The following is a 17,633-nucleotide window of genomic DNA, read 5'->3' as shown; positions in this document are numbered from 1 at the left end:
GGAAATTTCTGATGGAGAATATAAATAGTGCTGTAACTTCAGTAATGACTTTAATATAAGAACATGACATCCCTGTATAGCTTGTCATAGGATGAGAACAACATGGGGGCAAAATAAGAAATTCAACAACAGTGAGAAGACCACTTGCTAGATGAGACCCTCGTGGCTTAAAGGCTTCCTTCTCAATAGCCCTTTATTGAGAAGAATTTGGGATTCTAGGATAGAACCTCCCTGCATACATTTTATGTCACAGTATATAGTAAAATTCTAAAGTCTGGTTTCAGAATGCTCTTTTATTATGTCCTCTACTATAATTCTTATTTATCAATCAATAGGCTGAGCTCTTTCAGGACAGGGTCTGTATCTTTTACATCTTTTATGTCAACGATGCGTTGTACATAGTAAGTGTTTAATGAACACTTGTTGAATAACTGAATAAGTTGCCTTTTTTTTTGGTATTTATAAAGTCAAAACTTAAAGAATCGCTCTGGATAGCATTATAGACAGACATAGACAGGTCTTACCATACAATTGAAGTCATCATTCTCATCCCCAAGACCTACTTAAGCAGAGCCTTTTACAGAAAGCTGCTTAACAAATCCTGTTTCTTTCTGGTATGCTATGGATAATAGTAGTTGAGATAGGATAGCAAAATATGTTCATAAAAAAATAACCATTCAATGCAAGACAATAAGAAGGAAGTGACAAATGAATGGAACAGGCATAAGAGACTAATAAGGACATTGGGGATCAAGGGTGAGAGGCAAACTGAACTCAGGAGATTGTTTGGACCGTGTGCAGTCATCAGGTGGGAAGTCATCAAGCAGAGACCCGAGACCCAGAAAGGTTTGCCTATTGTTTTTATTTACTGACTGAGCATCCACATCTGGGATCCTGCATGACACTTTCACAGTGTAGCTAGGTTCAGTCTGGTCTCAATGGTGCTGAAAGAATTGGCTTCAGAATCTAGCTCAGGATTTTCTCCCAGGCATTTTTTATTATTGAGAGGACATGGGGAAATGCTCCCAGTTCTCTGTACTCTGGAAGGTACCATGAGTGTTGCTGTAATTCAATAAGGATTATTACTGAAAGGAGTAATAAAAACAGTAGGAGTAATAAAACAGAATGATAGCCCAGTACATAGAGATAGAAGTGAAACTGCCCAGGAATGTTATAGCTTTTGATCCATTTATCAGAACAATCTTGGATTCAAGTCAGGGACAAAAAAAAAAAAAGTCAGAGAAGGTTAATCTATATCCAGAATCCTTTAATAAATAATAAGTCATTTTAAATGAAATGTGAAGGACTTGTTGCTTGCTTGCTTTTCTTATGGTTGGCAATTCACCAGAGTCTAAACTCTGTCAATCCATCCTAATGAGTTCTTGGTTTATATACATATTTAATCAGTCCCTGATATCATACTAGCAGTGGATTTGAGGGATAGTATAATGTGCAAAAACATGCAAAGGAGAAATAAAAATACCTTTCTTTGTCTAAAAATGAATCTTTACTGCTTAAAGAATCTATTTTTTTTTCTTTACTTCCTTCCTTCTCTCCCTTCTTTCTTTTTTTCTCCATTGTTCTTTGTTTTGGTTTGGTTCCTTTGTCTGTTAGGAGGTGGTGATGCTGCTCAATCAGAGTAGAGAATTTAGTGCCTTCCTAAATATTTATAATTAATCTTCAAAAACAGAATCAGATGTTCTTAGTATATCATGTAAAATGTCATTTAGTTTAAAAAAATACAAAAATCTCCAAGCAATTGTTTTCTGTATAGTGTTTTGACCTCATATTATTCACAAGAATATTTGTGTTCTATATAGTTCCACTGCTGTGAAACTTCACTTTGTGAAAATGACAAAATTACTTAACTTCTCCATATCTAGATGTAAGAGAATTTCCACATCTGTATGTAAGGGAATGCCTTGAGAACCAAATGATTCTTCATAAGCAAAAGTGCTCATAAATATATTGAACACCTATAACCAAGAAAGGGAATAATCATATAAGATACAGATTTGAATTTGTAGATGGGATAATGTCTTTTATTCTCTCACATTTATTTATTACTGTTTGGCTTAAGAATCAATATATTTTTTCAGAAGTTAAAGTTCTTTATACAACTGAGTCTTCTTAAATTCCTGTTATCTAATCAGCAGATTTGGAAATTTCTTAGAGAGATAAACCACTAATGTCTTTCTGATTAATTTTGTGGGTCAGGCAATTGGTTTACCCAGTTGTTTTATCAACATACACCTACTTCAGGAAATTTGAACATATGTAAAAGAAAGAAGAAAATAAGTTGCCTTTAACCCTATACTACTCTTCACCAGTATTAACATTCTAGTATTTATATTTTTGGTAAATATATATATATTTATTTAATATAAATATATATATATAAATATATATGTATATTTATATTATAAAGAGAATATAAATGTGCATGCATATATATAGATATGTATATCTATAGTATATAAATATGTTATACATTATATATTATATAAATATATAAGCTTATCTATAAAGATATTTATATAATAGATAAAGATGTTAGAGATTGCATATTAGCATATATCAATATGTATACATATATAAATGCAAAACTTAATCACCAATATTAATAATTAAATATATTCCTCTTAAGAATTTTACATATATATATGTTTTCTAAGTTTATAGTACAAAAATGAACTGTGATGAACATTTCCAGTGCTAAATTTTATATGCAATATGCTATTTTACCAGTCCTATTTAAATCACATTTTGAACTATCCTGTCTCTTTTCACATCATAAGGATAGAACCGAATGAAAGCACATTTTGGAAAACAGTCCTAGTCACATAAAAAGTCCCGAACTTTCCTCCATCCCTGTCTTTGTTCTTTGAACTCACTCTGGTTGCTTTTACTACCTTCAGATCTTCTTGGCTTTATCCTTCTTGATCCCCAATTTAGCCCTTGGTCTTGACAATGGATAAAGCTTTTTTTCTCAGGTTTTAAACCTTGGCATGCTCATCTGGATGCAGTGCACATTCCCCATCTGGCTTCATTCCCTCCTCACCATTCTGGGAAACTGTGAAGCTCAATCAAGCCTCAGCTTGGATGCCCTGTCATCTGGCTGCAGTTTAAATGCATGGCTGGATAGTGCATTCAGGGCTGGAGGTTATGGTCAAATTATGGAAGCCTTGAGTGCCAAAGTAAAGAGTCTAAACTTTTCTGTAGACATTGTGGCACCTATAAAGGTTTTTAACAGGGTGTGCTTTAAAGACATTAACTTGGCATTTGAGTGTAAAATAAAACAGAGGGGAAGACTAGAGACTCAATGCTATTAGAGTAGGCCAAGTAATGGGCACTTGCCTGTAATAAGATAAAAATAGATAGAAAGGTAAGATGTGACAGATTAAAAAAATATACATACATACAAACAATCGGTGTAAGCCAATAAATGTTATTAATAGTAATAATGTTAACAATAATATTATAAAGATCTTACTATGTGCCAGGTACCACCACACTAGATATTTTACAAGCATTATTAGCTCATTTAGTCTTTCAACAATCTGAAGTAGATAAATCCATTTTCCCAACTTTATGAATGAAGAAACTGAGGATTAGACAATTTAGTCACTTGCCTAGGATCACACAACTAAGTAGCTTCTTGTCTAATTTTTTATATTTCAGTGCCCATGCTCCTGACTAAGTTAACCTAGGAGGTATTAACAGAAATAAGGAATGCAGAAAAAGACTACTGTGTTGTTTGTGAGTATAGAGAGGTAAAATTTCTCATGGGAAATCATTCTCTTAAACTGTAACTACAACTTCAGTGACTGCTTCTGATTTTCAGGATGGAATACTTTCTATTTCCTAATAAGTCAGATTAATTGCTCATCCTTCCCTGTCTTGCTCCAAATCCCTCACAGACCTTCTTATTTCTGCTTACATGGAATTGAGCATTTTGTATCATTGAAGCTTTACCTAAATTGCAATTGCAGAATTAGCCTCCCGTGGTTTTAACTCTGGTGTTGTCAAATGAGATCTCATGATATAGTTACAGTCACCCAGTTGACACTGATACTTTTCAGTTGCTGTTTCTTCCCATGCAAATAAAATTGTTGAGATATATATATATATCTCATATATATATATATTATATATATACACCATAATATATATATATATATATATTACTTTCTGGTATAAAATATCTGTTTGCATTTAATCCAATACAATGCATTAAGTTAAATATCTAGGGGACAGCCTGACCTGTGGTGGCACAGTGGATAAAGTGTCGACCTGGAAATGATGAGGTCACTGGTTCAAAACCCTGGGCTTGCCTGGTCAAGGCACATATGGGAGTTGACGCTTCCAGCTCCTCCCCCCTTCTCTCTCTCTGTCTCTCTTCTCTCTCTCTCTCTTACCCCCCTTCTCTCTGTCTCTCCTCTCCCTCTCCTCTCTAAAAAAATGAATAAAACAAAATGTCTAGGGGACATTACTATTGTTGCTAGAGGGTATGGTTATACAAGAGACTCTGGGATGATCGGTTGGGTAAATACAAAGCCTGTTCTTGGGTTATAAATGTAATAAAGAGGATTCCTTCTCAATAAAATGAACTTCCCTCATCACAGCATGTATACTGCAAACATTTCCAGCTAACTATATCAAAAATAAATAGAAAAATAAGTATCACAAAGATTAAGTTACAATAGTAAAACTTTTAAAAAATATCTCCTGGCTAAGAAATAAAATATATTATAGCCAATTCTTCATCATCCCTGGAGCCTTCTCTATAAGTAATTGGGTAATTGTCTAAGTTAAAGCAGTGAGACAAGAAAGGGGAATAAAAGGTTGACAGATTGGGAAAGAAGAAATAAAACTGTGCTTATTCACAGTTGTCTATGAAGAGAAATCTCAAGAAATAAAACAACAACTAAGAAAAAACAAAAACAACTTGAAACTCCTGGATTTAGTAAGCAATCATTGTAAGGCTGCAGGATTCAAGGTTAAAATACAAAAGTTAGTGCTCTCTTATACACCAGAATTGAGCAATTGGAACTTGAATTAAAAATACAATGCCATTTTATTAGCATAAAAAAGGAAAAAAAAATACTTAAGCATAAATCTAATAAAATATGTAAAGGATCTATATGAGGAAACCTAGAAAACTGATGAAAGGAATTAAAAAGGTCTATATAGATGGAGAGATAGTCCATGTTCATGGATAGGAAGATTAGTAAAATGTTAATTCTCCCCAACTTGTTCCATGGATTCAATGTAACCCCAATTAATATCCTAAGAAGTTATTTTTTAGATATCAACAAATTTATTCTAAAGAAATAATGTATGTATTATACATATATAAAATATATTTATATTATATATATACACAGAAAGAAAAGCAAAAGTCTCAAATAACCAACAAAATACTGAGGAAAAAGAACAAAGTTGGTGGTCTGACTTGAAGACTTTTTATAAAGCCATTGCAATCAAGGCAGGATCATTATAGTGAAATAATGAATAAATATGTCAGTGGAACAGAATAGAGGGTCCAGGAATATACCCATACAAATACAGTTAACTGGTCTCTGACAAATGCAAAGGTAATTCAATGTAAAAAGCAAAGTCTTTTCAACAAATGGAGTTTCACACAAATTAATTCAAAATGCATCAGAGGACTAAATATAAATTGCCAAAGTACAAAATTTCTAGGGAGTAATGTAGTAGGAAATCTTGGTGATCTCTTGTTTGATAATGAGTTTTTGGATACAAAACCAAAAGCATGATCCCTGAAAGAAAATTGATGTTGAACTTCATTAAAAATAAAACTGCTACTATGCAATAATGCTATTAAGAGAATGAAAAGACATACTACAGACTGGGAGAATGTATTTGCATAACATGTATCTGGTAAGGGATTTATATTCAGAATACACAAAGAACTCTTAAAACTCAGCAATTAAAAAAGCAATAAAAATTATAAAATGGGCAAAAGATCTGAAAGCTACCTCACCAATGGACGCTCAACATCATATATATGTGTGTGTGTGTGTGTGTGTGTATATATATATATATATATATATATATATATATATATATATATATAAAATTAGGGAATTTCAAATTAAAACTATGAGATAGCACTACATGCACCAGATGCTGACAAGGATGTGGAGCAACAGGAACTCTCATTCCATGTTGGAAGGAATGAAAAATGATATAGCCACTTTGGGAGAGTTTGGCAGTTTGTCACAAAGTAAAACAGTTTTATTACATGATCTAGCAATTCCACTCCTATATATCGTAATGCATTGAAACCTACATTAACAAAGAAGCCTGCACACAAGTGTTTATAGCAGCTTTATTTATAATTGCCAAAAATTGGAAGGAATCAAGATGTCCTTCAGTAGGTGTATGGATAAACAAACTGTGGCACATCCAGACAATGGAATATTATACAGTGATAAAAAAAGGAGTTAGCAAGCCACAAAAAGATAAGGAAAAACCTTAAAGGCATATTGCTAAGTAAAACAAGCTAGTATAAAAAGTCTACATACTGTATGACTCTAATTGTGTGAAATTCTGGAAAAGGCAAAGCTACAGAGAGAATTTAAAAAGAGCACAAATTTGAGGAAAAGGGATGAATGAGTGAATCAAGGAGGATTTTTAGGAAAGCAAAACTATTCTGCATGATACTGTAAGGTAGGCACATGCCAACATTCTTTTGTCCAGACACAGAACTATATATACAGCACAAAGAGTGAACTCTAATATTCAGTATGTAACTTAACTACTAGTAATTTATCAATACTGATTCATCAATTTAACAATATGCCACACTAATGCAAGATGTTAATAATAAGGGAAATTGTTGGGGGAGGGATAATGGATATTCTCCATACTAGCTACTTAACTTCCCTCTAAACCCTAAATTTCTCTAAAGAATATCATCTATGAATTAAAAAATATATATGTTTGCTAATATCACCTCTGATATCATCAGAAACATCTTTATGTCTAGGGAAGCTGTCAAGTTCATGATAACAGAGACTAGTTTTCCACTCTTATGTTTTGCTTAATTCTCAAATTTTGTCATTGGCAACAAATACTGCCAGTTGCCTTCCTTGAAGTGACAAGCTCATTTCATTCATTTTCAAAAAAAAATCTTGGAAAACATCCAAGTCCAAACAATCATAGTTTATCTGTCTTTCAATAAAAAATGGCGATCCATCAAAGCAGCAAGTGGAGCTCACAGCTCAGTTAACTCGTTGTACTTTTCCTCTTAACAAATGTTACACTTTAGTATGCTGCAAAAATGCTTTATGTGTTCTGTCCATTTCACCACACAAAATTAAATGTTTTTGCTATTCAATTAAAAGTACTCTTAAGTGGAACTGGGTTTTTGAATGCCAGTACTTTGACTACTATTGAGGCTACTGCCTTGATTTGGACTATGGTACTAGCCATCTTACCCCTCTCTCTCCTACCCCTCCATTTATTTTGGATCAACATCACAAATGTCAACCCAGTGAAAATGAAAATAACCCATCAGTATTATTAGGAAAATAGTTCTGACCTCATAGACCTTCTGAATGGATCTTGGGTTCCTGACATAGGTGGACCATACTTTGAGAAGTACTAGCTTAGGGTTTGGTCCTGTAAATACTTAATGTATTTCCAGTTTTTAAAAATATGTTTTAGGAGATTTCAGCGTAACTCTTTTTGTGTTCAGCAGAGGTTTCATCTGACTTTTTTTTTTCATCTTGACTCATTTTGGTAGCATTTTGTTACTTACCTTTTATTTTGTCTCTTTAGTTCTTTAAATCTTTCATGTAGGTATATACTCTGTAGTTATTATTCTCACTGAGGTAAAAAAGATTGTGTCTGGTTGAACTTAAAATGTGAAATCCTGGTGTTATAAATCAGGGATGCTCTGGGGGATATTTCTATTTGCTGCTCACCAGCTAGTCCTAGTCTTTGGGTACCATTTTCTTCCTTTTGAGGGTCCGGGCTTAATGCAGGGGTGAGCACCATGTTGGCTTCTGCTGTAGAACAACTTCAGCTTTTTTTTTTTTTTTTCGCTTATTGTGCACAATTCAAGTTTCAGTTTACTGATTATTTTATTTCTTAACTTCTTCATGTTTAATACGAAGCAGCAGTATTAAACATGTTTATTTTCTCTATTCAGGGATCTATTCTTACGTTCTGGATGGGATGCAATAGTTTGGAAGACCCTGTGCTTGCTTGTGCTGTGTTTTTTTTTTTTTTTTTCATTTTCTTTTCTGAAGCTGGAAACAGGGAGAGACAGTCAGACAGACTCCCGCATGCGCCCGACAGGGATCCACCCGGCACGCCCACCATGGGGCGACGCTCTGCCCACCAGGGGGCGATGCTCTGCCCATCCTGGGCGTCGCCATGTTGCAACCATCCTGGGCATCGCCATATTGCAACCAGAGCCACTCTAGCGCCTGGGGCAGAGGCCACAGAGCCATCCCCAGCGCCCGGGCCATCTTTGCTCCAATGGAGCCTTGGCTGCGGGAGGGGAAGAGAGAGACAGAGAGGAAGGCGCGGCGGAGGGGCGGAGAAGCAAATGGGCGCTTCTCCTATGTGCCCTGGCCAGGAATCGAACCCGGATCCTCCGCACGCTAGGCCGACGCTCTACCGCTGGTGTTTTTTCACAGTCCCTCTACCCCACCCCAGGCTGCTGGCAACAAAGATCTTTATTGTTTTCATAGCACTAATTTCTACCTGAAATTGTATTTTTAAAATTTACCTGTTTATTATTTGTCTCTCCCATTGGAATATACAGTCCAAAAGGGTAGGATTATTTTTTTCTGGCTGTTGTTTATATTCCTATGACTAGAACACAACTTGTACATAGCAGATTCCCAAGAAGTGTTTATTGAATGAATGCACGACTGAAGTTCCAACTGCCATCTAGTGATGAAGTTAATCAGTAAAACTGCAGCTCAGTTGAGGCTGAAAATTGCCTCTTAAATTAGGATACTTGACTCAGTCTTCCCTAAGAGCCTTTGGTGTTTTCTTTGTATACTTCTGTATACATTTCAACTGATAACATCTGATGTAGTCAATGACCTTTTCTTATGAATGAGACGAGTGTATCCTAGAATGTGAAGATGAGTCACAACGGCTTCTTTCTGATGGAACTTGGACCACAAATGCCTATTCATGTGTCAAACATACATCTCCATTCTCACAACTCTAAGAGGCCAGAAGCATTCCCTAACTAATTAATATTAACCTCAAATGAAGAACATAAAACAGGGAGCACAGATTTGGGATCTGTTTGGAGGCTGAGGAGATTTCCAGGTCAAGGTGTGAGTCAAGCAGAAGAAAGAAATGGAAAGAGTTGGTTCTGAAGCCATTTTAAAAACTGTACTTTGCTGACCACTGAAAAAGTTTGTTCTTACAAACTTTGGTATAGAATTTGAGCTAAGTAGGAGACTATTGGATATTGTTGAAAATGAATACTACCTCTTCAACTGGCAAAACACAATATTTAGGCAAATAACTTTTCACTGCTTGATTCTATTGTAGATATATATATCTCCGCCTCTCATTTCTCCTATAAAAGCCTCTGATAAATGTGACTCATTTTATATCTGTGTCAGAGAACAACATCAAGCCTCAGTATCATTTGTGTGCCTTTCAAATCTTTCTCTGAATTTTCCTTATTTTGTCAAATTTGACACTTTATTTTAATGATCAATTTCTCTTACCAGCCTTGTACATTTAAACTATATAAAAAAAGTTGATTTTCAAGCATTTTGTTTACCTTTTCACATTGACTATAAAAAATTGCTTATGTGTTAGGGCAGTCATCAAACAAACCCACACTGTAACTCCCACATCAGTATCAAAAGAGACCATTTAATGAGCAGTACTCTTATTGAGAAAAATGAAGAGCTCTTGAATGGTGGAATAATCTAGATTGTGCACCAAGTGAAATGTTCCTGCAGTGGAGGGCGGGAGACATTAGAACCTGGAGGGATCTGGGACCTGCCTGAGGTACAGAAGGAGGCAAGTGTCCCTGCTGCTGTGGTCTTCCCATGATTAACTCCCTGTTCCACTGATGCACTGGTGCTCAGGGCAACAAAGTCACAATAAAACAGGTAGTTCTTTGGGGGAGATGAAGAAAGCTAGATTCCTCCCCCATGACTCACTTAGCTGGCTGTGAGGCTGAATGACTCTCTTTTAAGACTGAGAGAGTTGAGGAGGCAATGGGGAACTCTGGAAGGCAATGCAAAAATCGAGTCTTCTAAATGGTGGCTGAAAAGGTACCTGTGTGGATTAGATGGAGGTTGGGTCTTGCCGGAATACACGAGTTTGCAGAGAAGTGATAGATGGAGAGATGGGTACCTGAAATAAATTATAGGCCACCTATGAGGGCTGGCTGATAAGAGTTCCTGGGATCCATCTGTGTTCATCATGCTTGAGTCTGGGAAAGTATCTAAAACAAGACCTGTAACCTAGTAGATACTCAAGAAACAACAGCTGCAGTTATTGTCATGGGTTACTTGGTGTTATGGATTACTGTGCTTTGGAGGTGTTATGGCAAAATGCAGTGGGCATCATCTTAAGAATCCAAAGGGTACATGTGTACCAAATGTCTCCTCCTAATTGTTTGGCTATAGACAAGTTATTTACCTTTCTGACTCCAATTTTGTAATCTAGAAAATGAAGGTAATGTCTGTTCTATTCATCTACAAACTATACAAGGGTGAATGAAGGAAAGTGAGATACTGAATGTAATTTTTTGTAAAGAAAAAAGTACAAAGGTGGATGGTGATGATGATGATGATGATACTGCTAGCTAATTCTGAAATTGTGTTTATTCATCCTGAAGTGAAAACTTCACATATATTATATGATGTCTTTTCCTTTAAAAAATCCCCATGGAATAAACATTCCACAGCTAAGGAAACTGAAGCTCAAACATGCTGCCCAAGATTGAGATGGACGAGTAAGTGGTACGATTAGGTTTTGAACTTGAGTCTGTGCTTTATCCGTTATGCCATATCGCCTCTCATTGTTATTATTAGCTATTATGTATTGATTTTTTTAATTTTTAATTTTTTTATTTATTCATTTTAGAGAGGAGAGGGAGAGAGAGAGAGAGAGAGAGAGAGAGGGAGAGAGGTGAGACAGAGAGAGAGAAGGGGGGGAGGAGCTGGAAGCATTAACTCCCATATGTGCCTTGATCAGGCAAGCCCAGGGTTTCGAATCGGCGACCTCAGCATTTCCAGGTCGATGCTTTATCCACTGCGCCACCACAGGTTAGGCTATGTATTGATCTTTTACTATAAGCCTGGCACCACTCAATGAGCTCTATATGTTAAATGAGCTCTTCATGTAATCCTTACAACACTACCTTGTGGGAGACATTAAATACTATTGCCATCATCATACAGATGAGGAAATAATAGCATCACTATTGCTATTATATTCACTGTACCTGAGACCAGCTCCAGCCCTAGGGAAGCTTTCTTCTAACTGGGTCACAGAGGTTCCAGCTGCCCACCCACTACTGGCCCCACAGGGATCCAGGAGATGCTATTTCTGTCTCCTGCCCATCCCACAGAGCCTGGCACCCATATCCCTGGGGGAGGACTGCTCTTTGGAATTCCTGGCACTGTCTCCATTATCCTCCTCCTCATATGCTGCTCATCCCTCCCAGTAATGCCTGTGTTCAGTTTGTCTTCTAAGTCAGGCACAAGCTTGCATGGCCCCTGGCTTAGGAGTCACCAATTGAAATCTGGCCAATGCCTCTGGCATCTCATGCTTCAGAAAGGGGACTGGAAGTGAATTATCAGTGGCAGGATGCTCACCTGCAGCCAGCCCTCTGGGAAGGTTTGTTAGGATTTCTTCACCTACAGAGACCATAGTTTCTATGTGGCTGGGTGTGCTGTGTGTCTGTGAGCATTTTCTTCTCCTCTGCAGCCCCTCAGGGTTGGGGAGCTGGTAACCTAGGAAATAATGGGCTGTGGGGGAAGAAGGCTTTGGTTGTGCCCAGTTGCCAGAGTGATTGTCAGCCTGGTGGGCTGACTCTGAGCTGGTAGGTGTGTGCGGTTTCTGTGAGCACCATGCCTGTGCTCGGAGAGCCGGCGCAGAGGTGTGGGCGTGATTGCAGTGTGTGATGCACAGCAAGGGTAATTGTCAGGTGGCTCAGATTTATTCCCTCTGTCTCCCCCCCCAAAAAAAAATTCTAGTAGGCAAAGAAATCCTCCTCTGCATCAGCAAGATGATATTTTTAAAAAGTTTCCAAGGGGTTGAATTATGTTCTGTCTCAGCCCTCAGTGTTATTGATTGTCCAAGGCCTTGGTACTAATATTTCTTAATGAAGGGTCCTGGGGTCACAGTGGAGCTCTGGAAGCCAGCTTTGCTTGTTCACCATGAAAGGAATGCAAGACAGGTGCATCTTTAGGAAGGGTCACCTGGAGAGTCAGCCTTAGTTTTTGTACCCAGTGTCCACTCCCCACCCTGACCATTTGGTAGTACTAGCTCTGATTTGGCTTTAGGGAAATCATCTAATTTTCAATATATGGGTATTGGTAGGGCTGACTCCACAACCACTTAGGGGTGGGCTCATAAACCCGAGTATGTATATCATGTAACTACTAAAATGGTTGATTCAGAGATGATTCTGAGACTCAGTGAAGACCAATGAGGTTGAGACTTAAGGTACCGAAGGACAGAAAATTTTTTATTGCTCTCAGAATTGAAAGATGAGGCCTGACCAGGTGGTGGTGCAGTGGATAGAGCATTGAACTGGGACACAGAGGACCCAGGTTCAAAACCCCGAGCTTGCTGGCTTCAGCGTGGTGGGCTCGTCTAGTTTGAGCAAAGCTCACCAGTTTGAACAAAAGGTCGCTGGCTTGAGCAAGGGGTCACTCGGTCTGCTGTAGCCCTCTGGTCAAGGCACATATGAGAAAGCAATCAATGAACAACTAAGGTGTCACAATGAAGAATTGATGCTTCTCATCTCTCTCTCTTCCTGTCTGTCTGTCCTTATCTGTCCTTCTCTCTGTCTCTCTGTCTCTTTCACACACAAAAAAAGAAAAAAAATGAAAGATGCAATTTTAAGATATTTGGCAATAATTTATAGAGAAATCCTATGAAAACTAAATTAATACAGGAAATGAGGAGGGACAGAATTTAAGTGATGTCATCAGAACCTCTGCATTCAGCTGTTGTGAAGTAAGTTCAATGCCTAGACTTTTTCATCACATGACCAGATAAGCTACTTTTGCACTGCAGTTAGTTATCTGCCACAGAAAAGCAGTTTTCTTCAACTGGGAGAGATTTTGCAACAAATAGATGAATGTCTGGAGATAGTTTTGGTTGTCACACTGGGAAGGGGGTTGCTATTGGTATCTAGCAGAGAGAGGCCAGGGATGCTGCTAACCATACTACAGTGCACAGGATGGGCTTCCACAACAGAGAAGATTCTGCCTAAAATGTCTATAGTGCCAACGTTGACAAATTCTGCCACCCAGAAAGCTGTAAAAGCCTGCTAATAGTAGCACAATTGTTCTCAGTTCTCCCTTCCAAGACAGTTCATCTTATCAGGGATAAAACCTGTGTTAGAGACCCAGGAAAGACCCCGAGGCCCCTTTGATACCCCAGAAGTGATGCTATGTGCAAGGCCAGCCCTGACTTAGCTCCAGTGGCTTTGACTTCCACATGAAAATTGCAAATACCCCCCTGGACTTGCCATACAGTTGGGCTGGGGATCTCATTTCAAACTCAGAGTAAGAAATGCTGCAAATTATGATTCCCCATTCCTTAATACATTTGAGCTTCATGCTAGGTGTAATGCTAAACACTTTACAAGCATTTCTAATGGTGGGCTTTTTCTTTTCTTAAACCATAGAAAAAAGAAAGCTGAGGAAATATCCCACCTGATCTCCACCTGGGGTAAGGAATCTAAAGATACATATTCCTCAAAGCCCCAAAGTCTGTGAAAAGATTCTGTAGACTTTTCTATTTAGGTGATTTGGTCCTCTACCTGTTGTTTGCTCCTTGGGTCTTTCCCTGAAACAAATACATATTGAATTCTGGTAATAGTCAGTATTTATATAGTAGAAGTGGTTGAAGTGATATTTCTAAACCAGAATTGGAAAAAGAACTTTTAGAAAAAATGGTCTGGTTTTATTGACACCTGTGTTTAGCAGTGTCAAATCTGTTTTTTTTTTATCTTATTGGGGCCTTTTTGGGGTCTTCAAGGTTTCTCCTTAAAGAGCTCCTCTAATTGCAGGTCCAGCTGTGAAGGTGGGAACTTCCATGTGTGGCCATTTCTATCTCCCCCTTTTTCTATGACTACAGGTCACACAAGCCACAGCCAGGTCTGTAAAAGGTCCTCTTACAACTCTCCTCATTTAGCTTTGGATCAGAGAGAAATTCTCCTTTCCTTCCCACATGTGGGAGTGACGGTTGATGGTAGAGCATTTACACTCAGCACAGGAGAGAAACTGCTCGTCTTCTCCATTCACACCTTACACCTTCAACCTCAAGGTGCTCGGTGAACTAAGGACCAAATATCCAATATCATCATCATTCAATATAACCTAATTATGTGGCCTACTCCCCCTTGTATTATCTTAACTGTTGAGACCGCGGTATAACTTTAAAAGAATATAAAAATAAATTACATTTCACAGTTTATTACATCTATCTGGAGGGACCAATAAGTCTTCATATCTTAGACTCAACCATCAGCTCAGATATTTTTACCTAGAAAAGAGGCCAAAAAACCTTTATCTCCATGATCCAGAGCAACAAAGCTTTGAATCTAAAATTCCTAATACAATTACTTATTTTGAGACTCAAATTTGACCATAGATGTGAAAGTGGCTGGGGAACTGTAAAATGCTGTACCAGTATAATCTGTCCAGAAACCTCGGCTCCACTGTTACTGGCACAGTGGTATCCTGGCAGAGATAACTGGCTTTCTGAAGAGTCTGACCTCTCTGACTCTTTGAAAAACCTGGTTTAAGCACAAGCCATAGAGTATTCACACATTTATTATTGATGCGGCACTTAGCCCTCTGGCCTCCTGACGCTTTCCCTGCCAGAGCCCTTTACCTCACCTGCTAGGCTTACTTTTCCGACAGAAATAACTTTTCAGGATGAGATAAGAAAACAGTGGTAGATTCAAAATCCTGCCAATGGCTTGGAACTTTAACTCCACCATCCCTCTGAGAAATGGGACAAAATATATAGTTTATGGACAAAGATGTGTATCTTTCTCTCTGTGCCAGAACGCCTTAGTGCTCCGTGTGTGCCTATTGTGGCCCCTTTATCTGTATGCTATTGATGGCCCTGCACCTGACTTAGCTTTTCTGATAGACCCTCTGCCTTTCTATTTGCATCTCAGTTCTGTACAACTCCTCTCCCCAGTCCATTTCCTGCACCTAGGTACAGAGGAACGGGTACATAGTCAGCTCTGTAATCATATAGTAGTTTGAGTGAAAGAATGAATGCACGAACTATTGGATGAACCGTTGGTGATTTAAAGAATAGAATGTTCTCAGCCAATCCACTTTATTAATCTTGATGCCTCCTTTTGAGAGAATCAGCTTTGTCCTCTTCTCACCCTACTGCATGACGAGCAAAGGCTGGGAATCTGGCCAGCTGATCCCAAGCTGGACCAAACAGATTCTTCTTGAAATTTGGATCTGTGAAACCGTGACTCAGATCAATGATCTGGATGCACCTTTGCAAGCAGTGCTGAAGAAGCTGGTTTACAGAAAGAAGTGTTGAGAATGATTGCAGAAGCAGAGACAGGGGTGGTTTTGTCCTTAAGAGAATGATTATTTTGGCTCCCAATAGCTTTGTAGTCTCTGGTAGCTTTTCCATACCCGGTTCTGGGCAATGCACTTTCTACTCTTGAGTTCTTCCAGGTGTTAACATGGTGACTTTTCTTGTCACATTGGTCTCAGCTTGAATGTCCTCATATTGCAGAAGGCTTCCTGTAGGACTGCCTTTTTTATGGACTTTACCTCTCGTCACTCTGCTGTATTTTCCTCCTAACATTTAGCAACATACATGGGTGCTAATGAGATTTATGTGTTTTGACTTTTATTTTATTTGTTTATTATCAGATTCTCCTAGAGCATATGACATGACAATGGATACTTTATCTATTTGATTCACCACTCTTTTCTCAACACTGTAGAATGGTGTTTCCATATTGGAGGTCTGAATAAGTAGGTATCAGATAAATGACAGATATAGTAAATCATCCCTGTTTCTCCAGCTACTTTGAGGAGGCCTCTATTATTCCAAACTTTAGAGTATGACCACCTAGAGCACAGAGGCTGTAGGAGTTATTGTGCCCACATCAGTGAAAAGGTCTCCTAACATAACCATCCACTTCAAAGTTTCTACCAATTTCAAAGATCCTTATGAAAGATCTTCCTCACATCTAATCTGTATTCTGGTTCCTTTGTTCAATCCATTTATCCCTTAATCTATTCAAACCATTAAATTTTTGTACTTATCCACATCTGTAGACAACTGGGGAGTATTTTTGCACTTCTCCATATTATTAAGCCCTTCAAACCATGTGTCAGCCTTCAGAATCAAATATTTTGCAAATGGTGGTGGTGGGATACTGATTTAACTTGGTCTAAAACACCTCTTTCATGTAATAGTCAGGAATAAACTACCATACAGTGTTAGAGCACAGTGCCCACGTGTTTAACATTGCAGACCTTCTGAGGGAGTCTCAGGGAGATGAAAGATATACAGCCAAGTGCTCATCCTGTCTGGGAAGGAAGTGAGAAATTCTACCTTGTAAAGGTCTTCCAGAGACTCAGAAGCACTCAGAGTTCCAAGGTATAGCTGTAGCAACAAGACCACTAGGTGATTCATGTGTGGTGTGCACTGTATTTGGTTCTTCTGATTCTACTGATCTCCTTATTGGCAGTAAAAGCCCTGCATATCCTCTTGGGAGTGAGGTGTGGGAGTGCATTGTTCAGTTCTAAGGTACCGAGTGTGCGGGGGCTGTGTGTGCTGTGAAGCAGGCTCCAAATGAGTCAGATGTCTGTTAGGAATGTTTTTCTTGAATCTGCTGCCTGTGCTTTCAGTCTCACATTGCTCCTAAGTAGATTTCTAAAAGCTTATACTCACATCTCACAGTTTAGAATGAATGGCCTTGGCTCTAGATGACCAATGCAGTTACATCAAGTCCCATAAAGATCACATTAGGAAGTAGTACAGTGTCTGTGGTGTCACTATTGTTGCCAAAAAATAAAGTGTTGTCATAGAGCAGCAGAATGATCAGAAGACTGGGCCTCTACAGTCAGATGGACTTGTGCTTAAATCTCAATTCAGTCATTTCTTGTTTATCGAACCTTGGACACGATTTTTCACTCTAAACCTTAATGTTCTTTATGTCAAAATATTATTAACATGCCAAAAAATATTAATCTCATAGGGTTGTAGTGATTATTGAATAAAATAACATACACAGAACTCTGTTGTGCTATGTTAGGCACTCCCATTTTTTTGTGGAACCCGAGTTTCTTTACTAATAATAAGAACAAAAATATATCATATTTCTTAAGCACTTGCAATATGCCAGACATTGCGCTAGATACTTGACTATTTTAATT

This window comes from Saccopteryx bilineata, chromosome 1, assembly GCF_036850765.1.
Source record: "Saccopteryx bilineata isolate mSacBil1 chromosome 1, mSacBil1_pri_phased_curated, whole genome shotgun sequence".
NCBI classification, from domain to species: domain Eukaryota; kingdom Metazoa; phylum Chordata; class Mammalia; order Chiroptera; family Emballonuridae; genus Saccopteryx; species Saccopteryx bilineata.
Note: the sequence above shows the minus strand (reverse complement) of the source record.